The sequence below is a fragment of the Tamandua tetradactyla genome, chromosome 1 (assembly GCF_023851605.1).
Source record: "Tamandua tetradactyla isolate mTamTet1 chromosome 1, mTamTet1.pri, whole genome shotgun sequence".
NCBI lineage: Eukaryota > Metazoa > Chordata > Mammalia > Pilosa > Myrmecophagidae > Tamandua > Tamandua tetradactyla.
The window spans coordinates 68736789-68752899 of NC_135327.1; the positions used below are offsets into that span (position 1 = coordinate 68736789).

The 16111-nt window shown below is 35.6% G+C and overlaps 1 long non-coding RNA gene across 2 annotated transcripts in view; it reads right to left on the reverse strand.

Annotated features, from left to right (window-relative positions):
• Nucleotides 1–8902: 8902 nt before the first annotated feature.
• LOC143684798 (uncharacterized) overlaps nucleotides 8903–16111 on the reverse strand; it is a 70414-nt gene continuing 63205 nt past the window's right edge. Inside the window, exons 3-4 of one of the 2 annotated variants that reach the window (XR_013176171.1) lie at nucleotides 15767–16034; nucleotides 8903–8980 (exon numbers count right to left, since the gene is read on the reverse strand). This is a non-coding gene — a long non-coding RNA (uncharacterized LOC143684798). Of the gene's footprint in view, nucleotides 8981–11908; nucleotides 12073–15766; nucleotides 16035–16111 lie in introns of those variants that run through there. The other variant, XR_013176179.1, reaches the window with a different exon arrangement.

The following is a 16111-nucleotide window of genomic DNA, read 5'->3' on the forward strand; positions in this document are numbered from 1 at the left end:
CTAAAATAATATGAACAAAAGGGTCAATCTTAAAAATTATACTGCATATCCAGGGCAAAAATCAGATTAAGAAGACCTGAGAAAATCTGAAAAGTTAAACATGGGCTACTCTGAAGGTCTAGAATAATTTAAAACAAGTGTCAAAGAAGACTCTTAATACAAAGCAAATTGACCATAAAGCCACAGACATGAAGAAACAGGCCTTAGAGTTAACCTATCAAGAGAATCAGATGCTTACACATCAGGAAAAAAAAAATCACTAGCCATACTAAGAAACAGGGAGATATGACTCAGTCAAGGAACCAGATTAAACTTCAGAGGAGACTCAGAAGTTAGGACAACTAATCAAAGATGTTCAAACAAATCTCCTAAATCAATTCAAGAAGATGAAGAAAATGTGCATAAAAAATAAAGGATAGGGCGGGCCGCGGTGGCTCAGCGGGCAAAGTGCTTGCCTGCCATGCCGGAGGACCTCGGTTCGATTCCCGGCCCCAGCCCATGTAAAAAACAAACAAACAAACAAAATACAATAAAACAAGAAAATGTTTAAAGATGTTTCCTTTCCTTCCTTCTATCCTTCCTTCCTTCTCTCTGTCTTTCCTTCCCTTCCTCCCTCTCTCTTTAAAAAAAAAAAAAAAAATAATAAAGGATAATAAGAAGATACTGTGTGAGCACAAAGAATAATTTAAACGTATAAAAAGAAACATAAGAAAAATTGTGAGGATGAAAGTTAAAATACTGGGAATTAAAAATATACTAGAGGCATATAAAAGTAGATTTAAACAGTCAGAAGTATGAATACAAGCTAGAAAATAGGACAATCAAAATTGTACAGTCAAAAGAACAGATAGAGAAAATAATAGAAAAAATTGAGCAGAGTCTCAGAGATTGACTAGCAGCATGAAACGCAAACATATGTGCCATGGATGTCCCAGAAGTAGAAGAGAAGGTTAAAGGAGCATAAATAATATTTGAAGAAATAATGTTCAAAAAATTTCCCAACTCTAATGAAAGACAGAAATATGTATGCCCAGGCAGTGCAATGCAATACAAACACAATAAATTTGAATAAATCTACTCTGAGACACATACTAATTAGAATGTTGTATTAGTTTGTAAAAGCTACCAGAATGCAATATATCAGAAACGGAATGGCTTTTAAAAAGGGGAATTTATTAAGTTGCAAGTTTACAGTTCTAAGATTGTGAAAATGTCCAAATTAAAACAAGTCTATAAAAATTTCCAATCTAAGGCATCCAGGGAAAGATACCTTGGCTCAGGAACACCGATGATGTTCAGGATTTCTCTCTCAGCTGAAAAGGCACATGGTGACATCTGCTAACTTTCTCTCCAGGTTTCTTCAGTGGCTTCCCCAGGGCTCTGGCTGTTCTGTTGGCTCTGTTGGTTCTCATGGCTCTAAAGCTTTTAAAGTGCTTCCTTCTTCAAGGGCTCCTGTAAGCAACCCTACCTTGAATGGGTAAAGATATATCTCCATGGAAACCATCTAATCAGAAGTTACACCCACAATTGGGTAGGATCCATTTCCATGGAAACAATCATAAAGGTCCCATCTAGCAATATTGAATGAGAGTTAAAGGGCATGGATTTTCTGAGGTACATTAAAACTTCAAACCCACCCAAATGTCAAATGTCAAAGATAAAGAAAATTCTGAAAGCAAAATAAAAGCAGTTCATTACATTGAATTAAATTGGGACTAAGTCCCAATTGCCATGGAAGCAAAAAGGCAATGATATGATATATTTAAGGTATTGAAAGAGAAAAACGATGAGCCAAAAAAGTCTTTATCCATCAAAACTGTCTTTCAAAAATTAATGGAGACTCCTCTGAGTTATTAACAGCCCCATCCAACATGAAAAGTTAGAATGGCCATAGCTCAAATACCCTTAAAGAGTAGATAGAAAAATCAAAGGCATTGGTGGAGTTATACAGAAAAGGTAGGGTTTAACAAATGAATATGATTGGTGAACCATTAAATTGATATTTCTTTTAGTCTCCAGTATCTTAGAGTAGCTGGAAGAAAAATCTAAAATTGTGGAATTGTAACCCATACCAAACTCTGAAATCTATTCTACAACCACTTATTGTGCTGTGCTTTGAAATTTATTGCTTTATATATATATGTTACTTTTCACAAAAAAATTTTAAAAAGTCGATTGTGAGGATAAAAAGTATTTATTCCTTGTAGCCTCTCTATTCTGCAACAGCTAGAAGAAAAAATCTGGGACAATCGTGTGGTAGCCCATGACAAACTCTGGGATCTGCCATGTAACTACTTGTTGAAGGGTACTTTGAAAACTATTGCTTTCTTCTTTCTTCGCTTTGTATATATGTTACAAAAAGGTTTAAAAAAATTAAGGGAGAATGTATGAATTTTTTCTTTTTTCTTTTTATATCTTTTTCTGGAGTGATGGAAATGTTCCAAAAAAATGATCATGGTGATAAATATACAACTATGTGATGATATTGTGAGCCATTGATTGTACACCATGAATGGAATGTATGTGTGTGAAGATTTTTCAATAAAAATATTTTAAAAATAAGGCAGTGTCTAAAAGTATTCACAGATAAACAAAAACTGAGACAGTATGTCAACAAGAGCCCAACCCCATAATTACTATATGGTGTCCTGTAGGGTGAAAGGAAAACACAGGAGTGGCTTGGAACAGTGTGAAGAAATGAAGATACTCAGTAAGGTAACTAAAAGGGTAAACACAAAACCCAGTAGTACTATATCCTCAATATATAACCCTACTCTTTAATTAACATATGAATCAATAAAATTGAACAAGAGAAAGGTATATTTCTTGATAATGGATGTATAAAATATAAATGGTAAAGTGGGAAAAGATAACATAAAGATGGGAGCAGAGTGATATGGGAGCACAGAACATATATGCTATTGAAGCTAAGTTGGTATCCTTTCAGATGGAAAGACTATAAATGTAGGTTGTGTAATTTAAACTTCAGGATAACGCCAAAGAAAAAAATATTTTTAAAACATACAGAAGCAGAAATGAGAAAGGTATCTGTCAGATGTATCCCAAAAGGTTAACTATACAGGAAAAAAGGATGCAATAAGTGAAAAGAGAGACAAAAGAATAATATGACATATAAAAATGAAAGGACAAAATGGCTGAACTAATCACTGACTTTAGTGTAATAACAGTGAGTGTTAAAGGATTAAACTCCCCAATCAAAAGACGCAGGTTGGAAAAATGGATAAAAAAATCATGGTTCAACTATATGTTGTATACAAGAGACACATCTTAGACACAAAAGCACAAACAGGTTGAAAATGAAAGGATGGAAAAAATATATTCCATGCAAATAGTAAACAAAAAAGAGCAGGGGTAGCTATATTAATATCAGAAAAAAAAATACTTTAATTCAAAAGCCATTGTGGGGTTTTTATAAAAGCAGCTGTTTCTTTTAATCCTTATTCAGTATTTTAGGTTGGAAAGTTCATTAGGTTATCTCCATGGAGATGTGACTGACCCAATTGTGGGTATTAACTTTTGAATAGAGGGAGATTTGACTCCACCCATTCCAGGTGGGTCTTGATTATGTTACTGGAATCCTTTAAAAGAAGAAGCATTTGGAAAAGCTTGAAAATGACAAGAGAACTACAGAGAAGTACAGAGAAGTACAGAGAACTTGAAGATGAAGCAGAAAAATGCCTCTGAGGGAGCGTCACTAAACAAGAAGCCTGGAGAGATAGGTAGCAGATGTCGCCATGTTCGCCATGTGCCTTTCCAGATGAGAGAGAAACCCTGAACTTCATTGGCCTTTCTTGAGTGAAGGTAACCTCTTGTTGGTGCCTTAATTTGGACATTTCTATAGACTTGCTCTAACTGGAACATTTTCATAACCCTAGAACTGTAAACTAGCAATTTAATAAATTCCTCTTTTTAAAAATCATTATGTTTCTGGTATATCTCATTCTGGCAGCTAGCAAACTAGAACAGCCATTATGAGACAACCAGGACATTTTATATTAATAAAATGAGGAATATATCAAGAAAAAATATATTTATGTAGCTCTGCACGTGTCCTCAAAATACATGCAGCAAACACTGGCAAAACTGAAGGGAGAAATAGACATCTCTACAATAATACTTAGTGACTTCAGTACACACTCCATCAATAGAGAGAACATCTAGATGGAACAATCAATAAAGAAACAGAGAGCCTGATAATGAGATAAATGAACTAGATCTAACAGACATATAAAGAACATTTCATGCCTAAACAGCAAGGTATATATATATATTGTTCTCAAATGCACATGGACCATTCTCCAGGAGAGTTCACATGATGGGTCACAAAACAAGTCTCAATAAATTTAGAAATACTGAAATCATACAGAGCATTTTCTCTCACCATAATGGAACGAAACTGGAAATCAATAACAGACAGGGAACAGGAAATCCACAAAATATGCGGAAGATAAATAATACTTGCTTAACCAACCAGTGGGTCAAAGATGTAACTTCAAGGTAAATCAGAAAATATCTTGAGACAAATGAAAACAAGCACATAACCTACCAAAACATATGGGATGTAGTTAAAGTTGTTCTGAGAGGGAAATATATAGCCCTGAACACTTACATTAAAAAAGAAGAAAAAGCTAAAATCAAAGACCTAATTGCACATATGAAGGAAAAACTAAAGCTTAAAAAGAACAGCCAGTTAAGGCCAAAGCAAACAGAAAAAAGAAATTAGCCATAATTAGAGCAGAAATAAATGAAATTGAGGATAAAAAAGCAATAGAGAGAATTAACAAACCCAAACTTAAATATTTTAAAAGATCAATAAAATTAGTGCATTCTTAGATAGACTGACAAAGAAATAAAGAGAGAACACACAAATAAAATCAGAAATGAGAGTGGGGACATTAATTATGACCCCACAGAAATAAAAAGTTTTCATAAAAGGATAACATGAACAACAGTGTACCAACAAATTAGACCACCTAGATGAAGTGAACAAATTCCTGGAAACACACCAACAACCTACACTGACACTACTAGAAAGAGAGGAACCCAACAGATCAATAACAGGCAGAGAAATTGAATCAGTCATCAGAAACCTCCCTAAAAAAGAAAAGCCTAGTACCAGATGGATTCACAGGTGAATTCTACTGATCATTCCAAGAAGAGTTAATACCTATCCTGCTTAAACTCCTCCAAAAAATTAAAATGAAAGGAAAACTATCTAACTAATTCTATGAGGCCAACATCACCCTAATACCAAACCCAGATAGAGAACTACAAAAAAAGAAAATTACATTCCAATTTCTCTTATGAATATAGGTGTAAATTTCTCAACAAAATGCATGCAAATAGAATCCAACAGCACATCAAAATAATTGTACACTAAGATCAATCAGGTTTTATCCCAGTTATACAAGTGTGGTTCAACATAAGAAAATAAATTAATGTTTATGTTACATCAGCAAAATGAAAGAGAAAGACAAATGATCATCTCAATTGATACTGAAAAGTCATTTGGCAAAATGCAACATCATTTTTTGGGAAAAAAAAACACTCAGAAAAGTAGGAACAGAAGGAACTCACTCAACATAATAAACGGGCACATATGAAAACCCACTGCTAACATCATACTCAATTTGAAAGAATGAAAGTCTTCTCTCTAAGGTCTTGAAAAAGGCAAGGATGCCCAGTGTCATCACTGTTATTCAACATAGTACTAGAAGTTCTAGCCAGAGAAATTAGTCAGTAAAAAATAAATAAAGGCATCTAAGTGTGAAAGGAAGAAGTAAAACTCTCACTTTTGCAGCTGACATGATCCTACATAGAAAGTCCTGAATAATTGACAATAAAGCTATTTATTTGGAAGGTTATGTGGCCCCTGAATACATGAAAACTTCCTGAAACAGAAGAATGAAGTTGGAGGACGCAAATAACCTGCCTTTAAATTTTATTACAAAGATAGAGTGGTCAAAATAACATGTTGCTGGCACAAGGATAGATAAATCAACCAATGGAATCAAAGTGAGAGTTCAGAAATAGACCCACACAACTGAATCTTAGCAAGGCTGCCAAGCCCACACAATTTGGAAAAAAAATTAGTCCCTTCAATGAATGGTGATGAGAGAACTAGATATCTATATGCAAAAGCATGAAGGAGGACCCTTATTTCACATCGTATACAAAAGTTAACTCAAAATACATCAAAGAATTTAATATAAGGACCAGGACTGTTAAACTCCTAGAAGAAAATAAAGAGAAGAATCTTCAGCATCTTGTGTTAGGCAATGATTTCTTATTGCTGAAGCAATAAAAGAAAAATATAGATAAATTAAGACCCCCTCTAAATTAAATATTTTTGTACATCAAAGGACTTGTCATGAAAATTAAGAGATAACTTATTCAATGGAAGAAAATATTTGGAGAAAAACGAGAAAAGAATAAGGGTTACTATCAGAATATATAAAGAAATCCTACAGCTCAACAATAAAAACAGTACACAATTTTTAATAGACAAAATATTTGAATAGACATCTCTCCAAAGAGGATAAAGAAATCACAAAAAAAAAAAAAAAGCACATGAAGAGTTGCTTAAAATCACTATTAGGGAAATGCAAGCCAATCCAAAATGAGATATCACTTCACACCCAATACAATGGCTACAATTTTAAAAATTACAAATATTGGAGAGGATGTGGAGAAAGAGGAACTCTCTTTCATTGCTGGTTTGATGTAAGATGGTATAGTCACTGTAGAAGACAGTTTGGCAATTCCTCTGGAAGTTAAGTATAGAACTACCATATGATCTGACAACCCCATTACTAGGTACATACTCATAAGAATTGAAAATAGGGATGCAAACAAAAAAGGTATTTGTACACCATGTTCACAGCAGCATTATTCACAATTGCCAAAAGTTATAAATAATCCAAGTGTCCAGAAACTGATGAATGGACAAGCAAAATGTGGTATATACATGTAATTGAATATTATGGCAATACTGTTTCATAAATTTTAACAAAGTTACTAGGCTAATGCAAAATGTTAGTAATAGGGAAAACTATGTGTGTGAAGGGTGCTTATATAAGAATTCTGTACTTTCTATATGATTTTTCTATAACTGCTTTAGTTTTTTTAAAAAATCAGTTGACCGTACCTATATGGAAATATTTCTGGGTCCTCTGTTCTGTTACATTGATATATTTGTGTATCATCCTGCCAATTCCAAACAATTTTGATTATTATAGCTATATAATAAGTCTTGAAATCAAATAGATGGATTTTTTTCTTCTTTCTCAAAATTGTTTTAATTATTCTAGTCCTTTTGGCTTTCCAAATAAACATTAGAATAACGCTTTCTATATCTAAAAAAGAATTTTGCTAAGATTATGTTAAATTTACATACCAATTTGACAAAAATTAGCATTTTTACTATGTTGAGTCTTCCAGTCCATGTACACAGAATATTTCTCCATTTATTTATATCTTCTTTGATTTATTTCATTAGTATTTCATAGTAGTTTCCAGCATGCAAATCCCCTACATATTTTGCTAGATTTATACCTTAATTTTTCAGGTTTTTGAGCAGGTTGTGAAATGGTATTGTGTTTTTAATTTCCAATTCCATGTGCTCATTTCTAGAGTATAGAAAGATAATTAGATTTATATATCAAACATGTATCTTGCAATCTTGCTGAACTAACTCATTAGATCTAGGAGATATTTTATAGATTCCTTGAGATTTCTATGTAGGTAATCTGGAAATAGAGACTGTTTTAATTCTCCTTTTCTGATCTGTGTGTGTGTGTGTGTGCTTCTTTTACCTTACTTTAACTGAACTGGCCAGAATATCCAGTTTTATTTTGAATAGCTATGGTGACAGTGGACCTCCAATATTAGAGAAATAACACTCATTCTTTCACCAGTAAGTATGATGTTAGCTATAGTTTTTGTTTTATTTTTTGTAGATGTCCTTTAAAAGTTGAAGAAGCTGTCTTCTAATTTTTAGTTTGCTGAGATTTTTACCATAAATGGATGTTGAGTTTTGTCAAATCTTGTTTTGCCTCAATTGATATGATCAAATTTTGTTTATTTAATAGATGTATTGCATTTATTGTCTTTAAAATATTGAACCAGCCTTGCATTCCTGAGATAAACTCTTATCATTCTTTTGATGCTGTATGGCAGGGTCACATTTCATTATTTTCCATGCGAGTACCTCATATTGCAGCACCATTTGTTGAAGTTTTGTTTTTTGTTTGTTTGTGTGTTTGTTCTGCTTGTTTGTTTATTGTTTGGGAAGTGCATGGACCAGGAATTGAAGCCGGGTCTCCCACATGGCAGGTGAGAATTCTACCACTGAACTAACCTTGCACTCTGTTTGATTCAATTTTTACATTAGGGATACTATCTTGTAGTTTTCTTTCTTTCTTCCTTCCTTCCTTCCTTCCTTCCTTCCTTCCTTCCTTCCTTCCTTCCTTTCTTCCTTTCTTTCTTTCATCTTTGTTTGGTTTTGCTATCAGAGTAATTGAGGCAATGTAAAATGAGTTTGGAAGTATTCCCTCCTACTCTATTTTCCGGAAGATATAGCCCAATATTGGTCTTATTTTTCTTTAAATATTTGATTGAATCCCCCAGTGAAAGCATCTACGGATTCAATTTATTTAATAGCCAAAAGACCATTCAGGTTATCTATTTCATCTTGGGTAAGCTTTAGATCTGTAGTTTTTGAATAATTGCTCAAAAGGAAGACATACAAGGATACACTATTATCTCAAAATGGAAATATCCATGAAATCTTTGGCTAAAAATTCTCAATTATACTTAGTCTGCTTTAGTATAGATAAATAGTACATACCTTAAGATAAGTACTTTAATTATACTTGCTATCTCATTTTTTTTATGTTTTATTTGGAGTCATTGACAAACTGTCATATGTCAAGAGAAGAGTTCAGATTGTTGCAGGGACCTGAAAAAGATTTTAGACAAGACATTAAATCTTTAAGTATGATAGAATTTTTTCAGTAGAAATTTTTAAGGCATAATTAGGAAGGAAATAAAAAAGTATCAAAGCAATATAAGGAGGACTTTCTATCACTTGGAACTCTTCTAGTGTAAAATTATGAATTCCGGGGTGGAATTCAGGGACCACAAAACTACCTGCTAGGGGAATTGGAAATATCTTCATTGTATGACTCCCAGATCCCAGGTTCTCTTACATTTATCAGTGTTATATTTCTACATTGGTTTTATAAAGTAGGCTATTTTAATACGATGTTGCTTTAAAATTTAAACATCCTGAGAACGCTATTCTTCTTGCTAAAATATCAGTGATCTGCTTCAAAGAGATAACTTGACTTTGCTAGATATTTTCCAGCCTTTGGTAGCTTTGTAAACTTTTCATTTATTGTTTATTTTGCATTGCTTTTCTTTAAACACTAAAGAGCAAAGAATTTAAATGTAATTTTTAATGTTTAGGACCATATCCTGTTAAATCACAGATACCCACTATGGCTGAGCAAATGTTTACCTTCAGAGCCCACCTAAACAAAATAAAAACAACACTCACAAACATTCCTGAGGCCTCTCTCCTGAAGTTTTAATCCTAATCTTAAACATTTGCTGAACTAACTTGAGTAAAGTCATGACTGCAATCTTATTATCTGTTCTTCTTCATGTATACCATAAATGCCAACTGATAATTGATCCTAGAAAAATCAGTCTTTTGTGATAATTTGTTTTTAATTAGTGGAATTAATTAAATGTGCTTTTAATTAGTGGAATTACTTGATGTTGGCAGACTAGAAACCTCATATAGGCATATGCTGCGGGATTTGGCGCAGGGTCCTGTCAGTGCATGCCTAACCCTCGGAGCCAAAGAAAAATCTCCCATAATTAGCTTCTTTGCTTAACTAGCCTCCTTATTAAGAACCAAAATATCAGTCATGCTGGATAAGCATATCAAGATATCATGGACGCCAGAAGATGATGAAATACTTTGGCAAGAGTAATGACCAGCGTTGTTATAATAACTTGCGGTTCGACTCCTATGTGGAGGGGGAAACAATGTCATTGCTGATTGCTCAATATCCTTGTGTAGATGTGACTGCCATCTAACTGGGGAGGTAGAAAAGAGGATTTTTGTTTATTTTATTTTTGTTTGTTTTATTTTGAAACTGAAAAAATAGTCTCTCAGTTGAGGGACAGTGGGAAGGCTCCTGGGTTTGAAGTCGGTGGTCACGAAAATTAAGTTGCTTCCCTGTTCCCTGGTTCTAAAAGTTTGTGCAAGTCATCACCAGCATCTCCAAGACTCCCTTTCCACCTCTACAAAATGAGGATGCACTTCATGATGAACATGAGGGAAAGCGTTGAAAGCACACTGTAAACTATAGGGATAGAGATACTGTTATTCTTTCTTTAAAAATGATGATTACTTCATCTTTACAGAAACTTCCACTAAAATGAAAACTAAAGGCAAACATTCCTAAATGTTACTAAAAATGCAGTCATTATGGAACTTTCTGAATCCCTGAATTTTAAGCTTTAATTTTTAAGCCTGCTCAACAAAGGTTCCTTTTTTTCTCTCTGAATATAACCAAAGCTAAATGTGGGCATGAAACATGGGGAATTTTGTGGTAATGGGGCCAAGAAGTATTTATTGTTTCTGAAAGCACTTCCTGAAAACATTTATAACCATGGAGCCAATAGAATGACTGCTTTAGAGATAAGTATGCTGGAAGGAAGCAAAAGCCATTGCAACACAGGGCTAAATGCTCTGGAACTGGTCTTCCTTGTATTATTAAGCATAATTTTTGCATTAATATGAAGAGCCAATATAAAAGTTCCCTGCTGGGCTTACACAATAATTGTATGATTTCCACCTTATTCCCTACGGTGGGGCTGTTGAACTACTGACCTCTATAGTTTTTCTTAATCTGTTCCCCCTTTATAAAATGTTTACTCCCCAATCTCTATAGAACCAACCCTATCCATTTTTTAAAGTCCCAGTGACGTACCATATTGTCTACATGCTCCCTTTTTCCCTTACCCCACTACATATTATTTCATTCTAATGAACTGTCATTTGCCATTTGCCTTGTGTACTGGGTTTTACAGTGTCCCCCCGAATTCATGTTTACTTGTAGCCTATAAATGTGACTTTATTTGGAAATAGAGTCTTTACAGATGTAATCCAGTTAAGAAGAGGTCCTCCTAGGTTAAGGAGAGCCCTTAGTTGATAAGACTGGTATTCTTACAAGACAGAGAAATTTGGATACAGCCACACAGACACACAAGGGAAATGCCTTGTGATAAGGGAAGCAGAGAAGGAGTGATGCATCTACAAGTTAAGAAATGCTGAAGATTTTTGACAATCATTGAAAGTTAGGAGGAGGCAAGGAGGGAACAGCCCCTAGAGTCTTCAGAGCTGTGAAATAATAAGCTCCTGTTGTTGAAAGCCATCCAGTTTGAACTAATTTGTTACCACGCCCTTAGAAACTAAGACACCTTGCACTGGTATATTCCGTGAGGGCAAAATCTAAAATGCATCCACCTTACACCACCTCCCACCCACACACACTGTCTTAGGATAGTACTTAGGTGTGTTCAGTGTATTCCACATAAAATTAATCAAAAGACAAAAGTCATATTCTTCAGTTGCAATAGCTGCATGTGTCTTCTTACAGGGTAAGACAAAGGCAGTGTTACTAGCACTGGCCAGTCAAGGTAGGAAAATTTGATTTGAGAACTTAACTCTTTTTCACTAATGAATCAGCAAAAACACACTAGCCAGCTCATACAGGAACAGATGGTGAGGCTGGTCACTGTTACCAAGTTAACTGGTAACCATTATTTTACAGAGTCTATTAAAGGAGAATAACTTGCCCTGCATAATAGAGACTTTGTTCTTTAAAATAAACTGAGGGAGAAACGTAGACCATGAATAAGAAAAGCATGGACACACAGACTAGCTCAGCAGAGCATGACAAGTAGAAGCTCAGCAGGAATCAAAATGACTCCAGAGCACAAATAATTTCTTAGTCAAGGGCTTTCACCAACATTCTGCTGAGAAGAAAATTAAAATACAGTATTAAAACTATGGCATATAATATAATTTCCTATAACTTAAAATTAATAACAATCGAATAGCAAACTGTAAGTCATTAAATTTCAACATATGGCTTAATCTCTAAACTTTAGATTGTTTTTGTAATCTTTGAAGTTAAAAAAGCCTGTAGATATTCATTCGATTACTTATAACAAAGTGAACCCTGTTGTGGAGATGAAGATGCTTATTAGGACAAATATAAGAATGTTCTTCCATGAACTAGAACAAATGTATGTCACTATTACAAAGTATGAATAATAGGTTGGTGTTCTAGTTTGCTAGCTGCTGGAATGCAATACACCAGAAATGAATGGCTTTTTAAAAAGGGGGATTTAATAATTTACAAGTTTACAATACTAAGGTCATGAAAATGTCCCAATTAAAGCAAGTCTATAGAAATGTCCAATCTAAGGCACCTAAGGAAAGATATCTTGATTCAAGAAAGCCAATGAAGTTCAGGGTTCTCTCTCAAGTGGAAATGGCAAACACGGAGTCTGCTAGCTTTCTCTCTTGGCTTCTAGTTTCATGAAGCTACCCAGGAGGCATTTTTCTTCTTCATCTCCAAGTCCCTAGCTGGCAGACTCTCTGCTTCTCATGGCTGTGTCATTCTTTGCTCTCTCAGAATCTCGTGGCTTTCTCTCTTGTTGTTCTGTAGCTATTTCCAAAGTGCTCTTCTTTTAAAAGATTCCAGTAAAACCAATTAAGATTCACCTGGAATGGGTGGAGAATCATCTCCCCTAAGGAAGTTTAATACCCATACTTGATTGAGTCGCATTTCCATGGAGTTAAACTAATTAAAGTTTCCAACATACAGTGCTGAATAGGGATTAAAAGAAGCCATTGCTCCTTCAAGGTTGATTAGGATTAGAACATGGCTTTTCTAGGGTAAATAAACCTTTTAAAATTGGCACAGTTGGTATGTCAGGAAAATATACCTAATGCAAATTATGGACTATAGTTAGTAATATTAAATATTCTTCCATCAATTGTAACAAAGTTACAAGGCCAAAGATAAATTTCAATAAAAGGATCATGTAAGGGATTTGGAGTTTTTATTTTAGGAGCAATGAAAATGTTCTAAAATTGATTGTGGTGGTGAAAGTGCAACTCTGTGGCATGGAAACAGTAGCTATAATTAACGATCTGGGGAATTCCAAGCACACTGCTGAAAGTCACAATTGGTTTATTTTAGCTATCTATGATAACTTAAGGATAAACAATTGAGTTAAAAAGAGAGAGAGAGAGACCAGTTAGTTTTCAAGCAAAATTTAGATGAAATAGAAAGGAGGCAGGTCTCACAGGTTTGAAAATAAAACTTATTTATGATCCTAGGCATGTCCAGATGTCAATCAATGCTACAAATAAGATCCTCAAACCAAGATCAAATCCAGGATAGGTTTTAAGATCACTTCTTAAAGACCTTTTAGAAGGTAAAAAGACCTTTTAAGAATCTTTTAGAAGGTAAAAAGACCTTTTAAGAATCTAAAAGGTTAAAAATCTAAATGGATTGATTCTCTCTGTTAAAAATATGGCTACTAAGAAGATTAAGATCATCATCCCACAACAATTTTAGAGAAAGCCCAAAGTAGACTAGTGCTTGGCTCATAGGGATTTGTGGTGATAGCATTTGCTTAATGCAATGGACCTCAATCTCATAGGAAACCAATAAAATTTAAAAGAATTGTTCTATGGAATCACTACCAGCTTGACCTAAAAGAAACAGAGACAGTACAAAGTGTAAGGAAGCCGTTGGACCCTCAAAAGTTTGTTCCAATAGGCCAAATTTTAATGTGGCTCCCCAAGTTTCCTGGACTCTTTCCCCCAGCTATTGAATCAAACTTTCATGTAGGTGCTTCTTTGCAGGGATTTTGCAAATGTGATTAAGGTTCCAAATCAGCTGTCCCTGTGATAGGCTTGAGAATAATCTAACAAACCCTTTAACAGCAGAAGAGGAAATCAAGGAGACTTTCTCCAACAGGCCTGGAAGCAAGCACCCATGTTGTGAACTGCCTTTGGGGACCACATGGTAAGGTACTTGTGGTAGATTCAGTTGTCAACTTGACCAGGTGAAGGCACCTAGTTCTGTTGCTGTGACCATGAGCCAATGGTACGTGAACCTCATCTGTTGCTGATTACATCTGCAGTCAGCTAGAAGGTATGCCTGCTGCAATGAATGATGTTTGACTTAATTGGCTGGTGCTTAAATGAGGGAGCTCAATGTAGCACAGCCCAAGCAGCTCAGCATACCTCATCTCAGCACTCACAGCTCAGCCCAGGCCTTTGAAGATGCAGAAAGGAATCACCCCAGGGAAAGTTGTTGGAACCCAGGGGCCTGGAGAGAAGGCCAGCAGAGATCACCCTGTGCCTTCCCACGTAAGAAAGAACCTCAGTTGAAAGGTAGCTGCCTTTCCTCTGAAGAACTAAATAAATAAATCCCCTTTTATTAAAAGCCAATCTGTCTCTGGTGTGTTGCATTCCGGCAGCTAGCAAATTAAAACAGTACTCCAGGTGACCTCTGAAAGCTGAGTACAGTCCCCAACCATCAGCTAGCAGGAAAATGGGGTCTTCTGTCCTACATCCACAAGGAAGTGAAGTCTGTCAACAATTGCCATGGGCAATTGGGCCAACAATGGGCCCTTGCTGGGGACTGAATCATATCCCTCATAAAGACATGTTCAAGTCTGAACCCTTGGTTGTGTGGGTATGAACTCATATTTAAATACAGGACCTGTGAAAATCCTGTTTAGATGAGGCCAAATTGAATTATGTGGGCCCTAATATTTATGACTGGAGGGCTTTTAAGTGGAGGAAACCTGTACATAGTTGGTTAGTAGGAGCAAGAAGTCAAACGAAGCAAAAAAATGGGGCAGAGCACCATGTGATAGAGACAGAGATGGAAGTCTGGCAACCCCAATGATTGTGGCAGCCAACACCAGAAACACTACAGACGCTGAGAGAAAGTACAACCTGTTGAGACCTTGGTTTTCGGTTTCTATTCTCCAAAACCATGAGCCAATTTATCCCTGTTGTTTACCCAACCCATTATGTGGTATTTGTCATCACAGCCCTGGCAAACTAAGACCACCCTGATCCAGCCAAGAACCTCAGCCCAGGCTGATGCATGTATCTCAGCCTGGGAAGACCTTGCACAGAGAATCCAGCCTCACTGTACTGGACTTATAACCCACGAAAACTGTGAGATAATAAATTAGTGTTGTTAAAACCCACTGAGTTTGTGTTAATTTGTTATGCAGCAGGAAGCAGCATAAGAAATGAGTCAGTCCTATGGAAAAAGAAAGAATTACTCAGTACCCAGAGTGTGGAGCCAGCAGCAGGACTAGTCCTTATCCATGAACTGCAACCTGGATCTGAATGGACCTCAGAACTGACATGGATTATGATGCTGTAACCTTCTGTCCTCTTTGAACATGAGGGTCTTGAGTGGTCTTTCTTATTTGTGTTCTACAGTTGTATGTTTGGTGAATGAGAGACACATAAAAACTACCTCTTTAGTTCACAGGTTTTCAGATGTCAGGAATCTCTCCAAAGAAACTTCAACTTCATCTGAAATCATCAGTGATGGAACTTTGGGGGGAATTGGAGAGGGAATGAATGTAATTTTCATGTAGGGGGAATGTAAATACTCACAGGACAGAAGTATGATCATAGTGGTTTTCATATTTGTGTAAAAATCCTTTAACATTCTCCTCATTAGGAAATAGAGTCTCTTTCCCATCCCTGCGACCCTGGGCAAGACTTTGTGATCACCCCTATATGGAAGAAATCATGCTTCGTGACTTCTGAGGTCAGGCTAGAAAAGTCCATTCAGCCACTGTTCGTTTTCCTTGGAGTACTCTGACTCTCAAAGTTGTTTGAGATGGCCAGCTCCTCTGAGCTCACCATGTGGAGAGGTCACCTGGAAAGAGGAAAGAAAGAGTAATAATGGTACCTAAGAAGACCCTCTGTGCTGGCCCCAGCACGAGAACCTCCTCA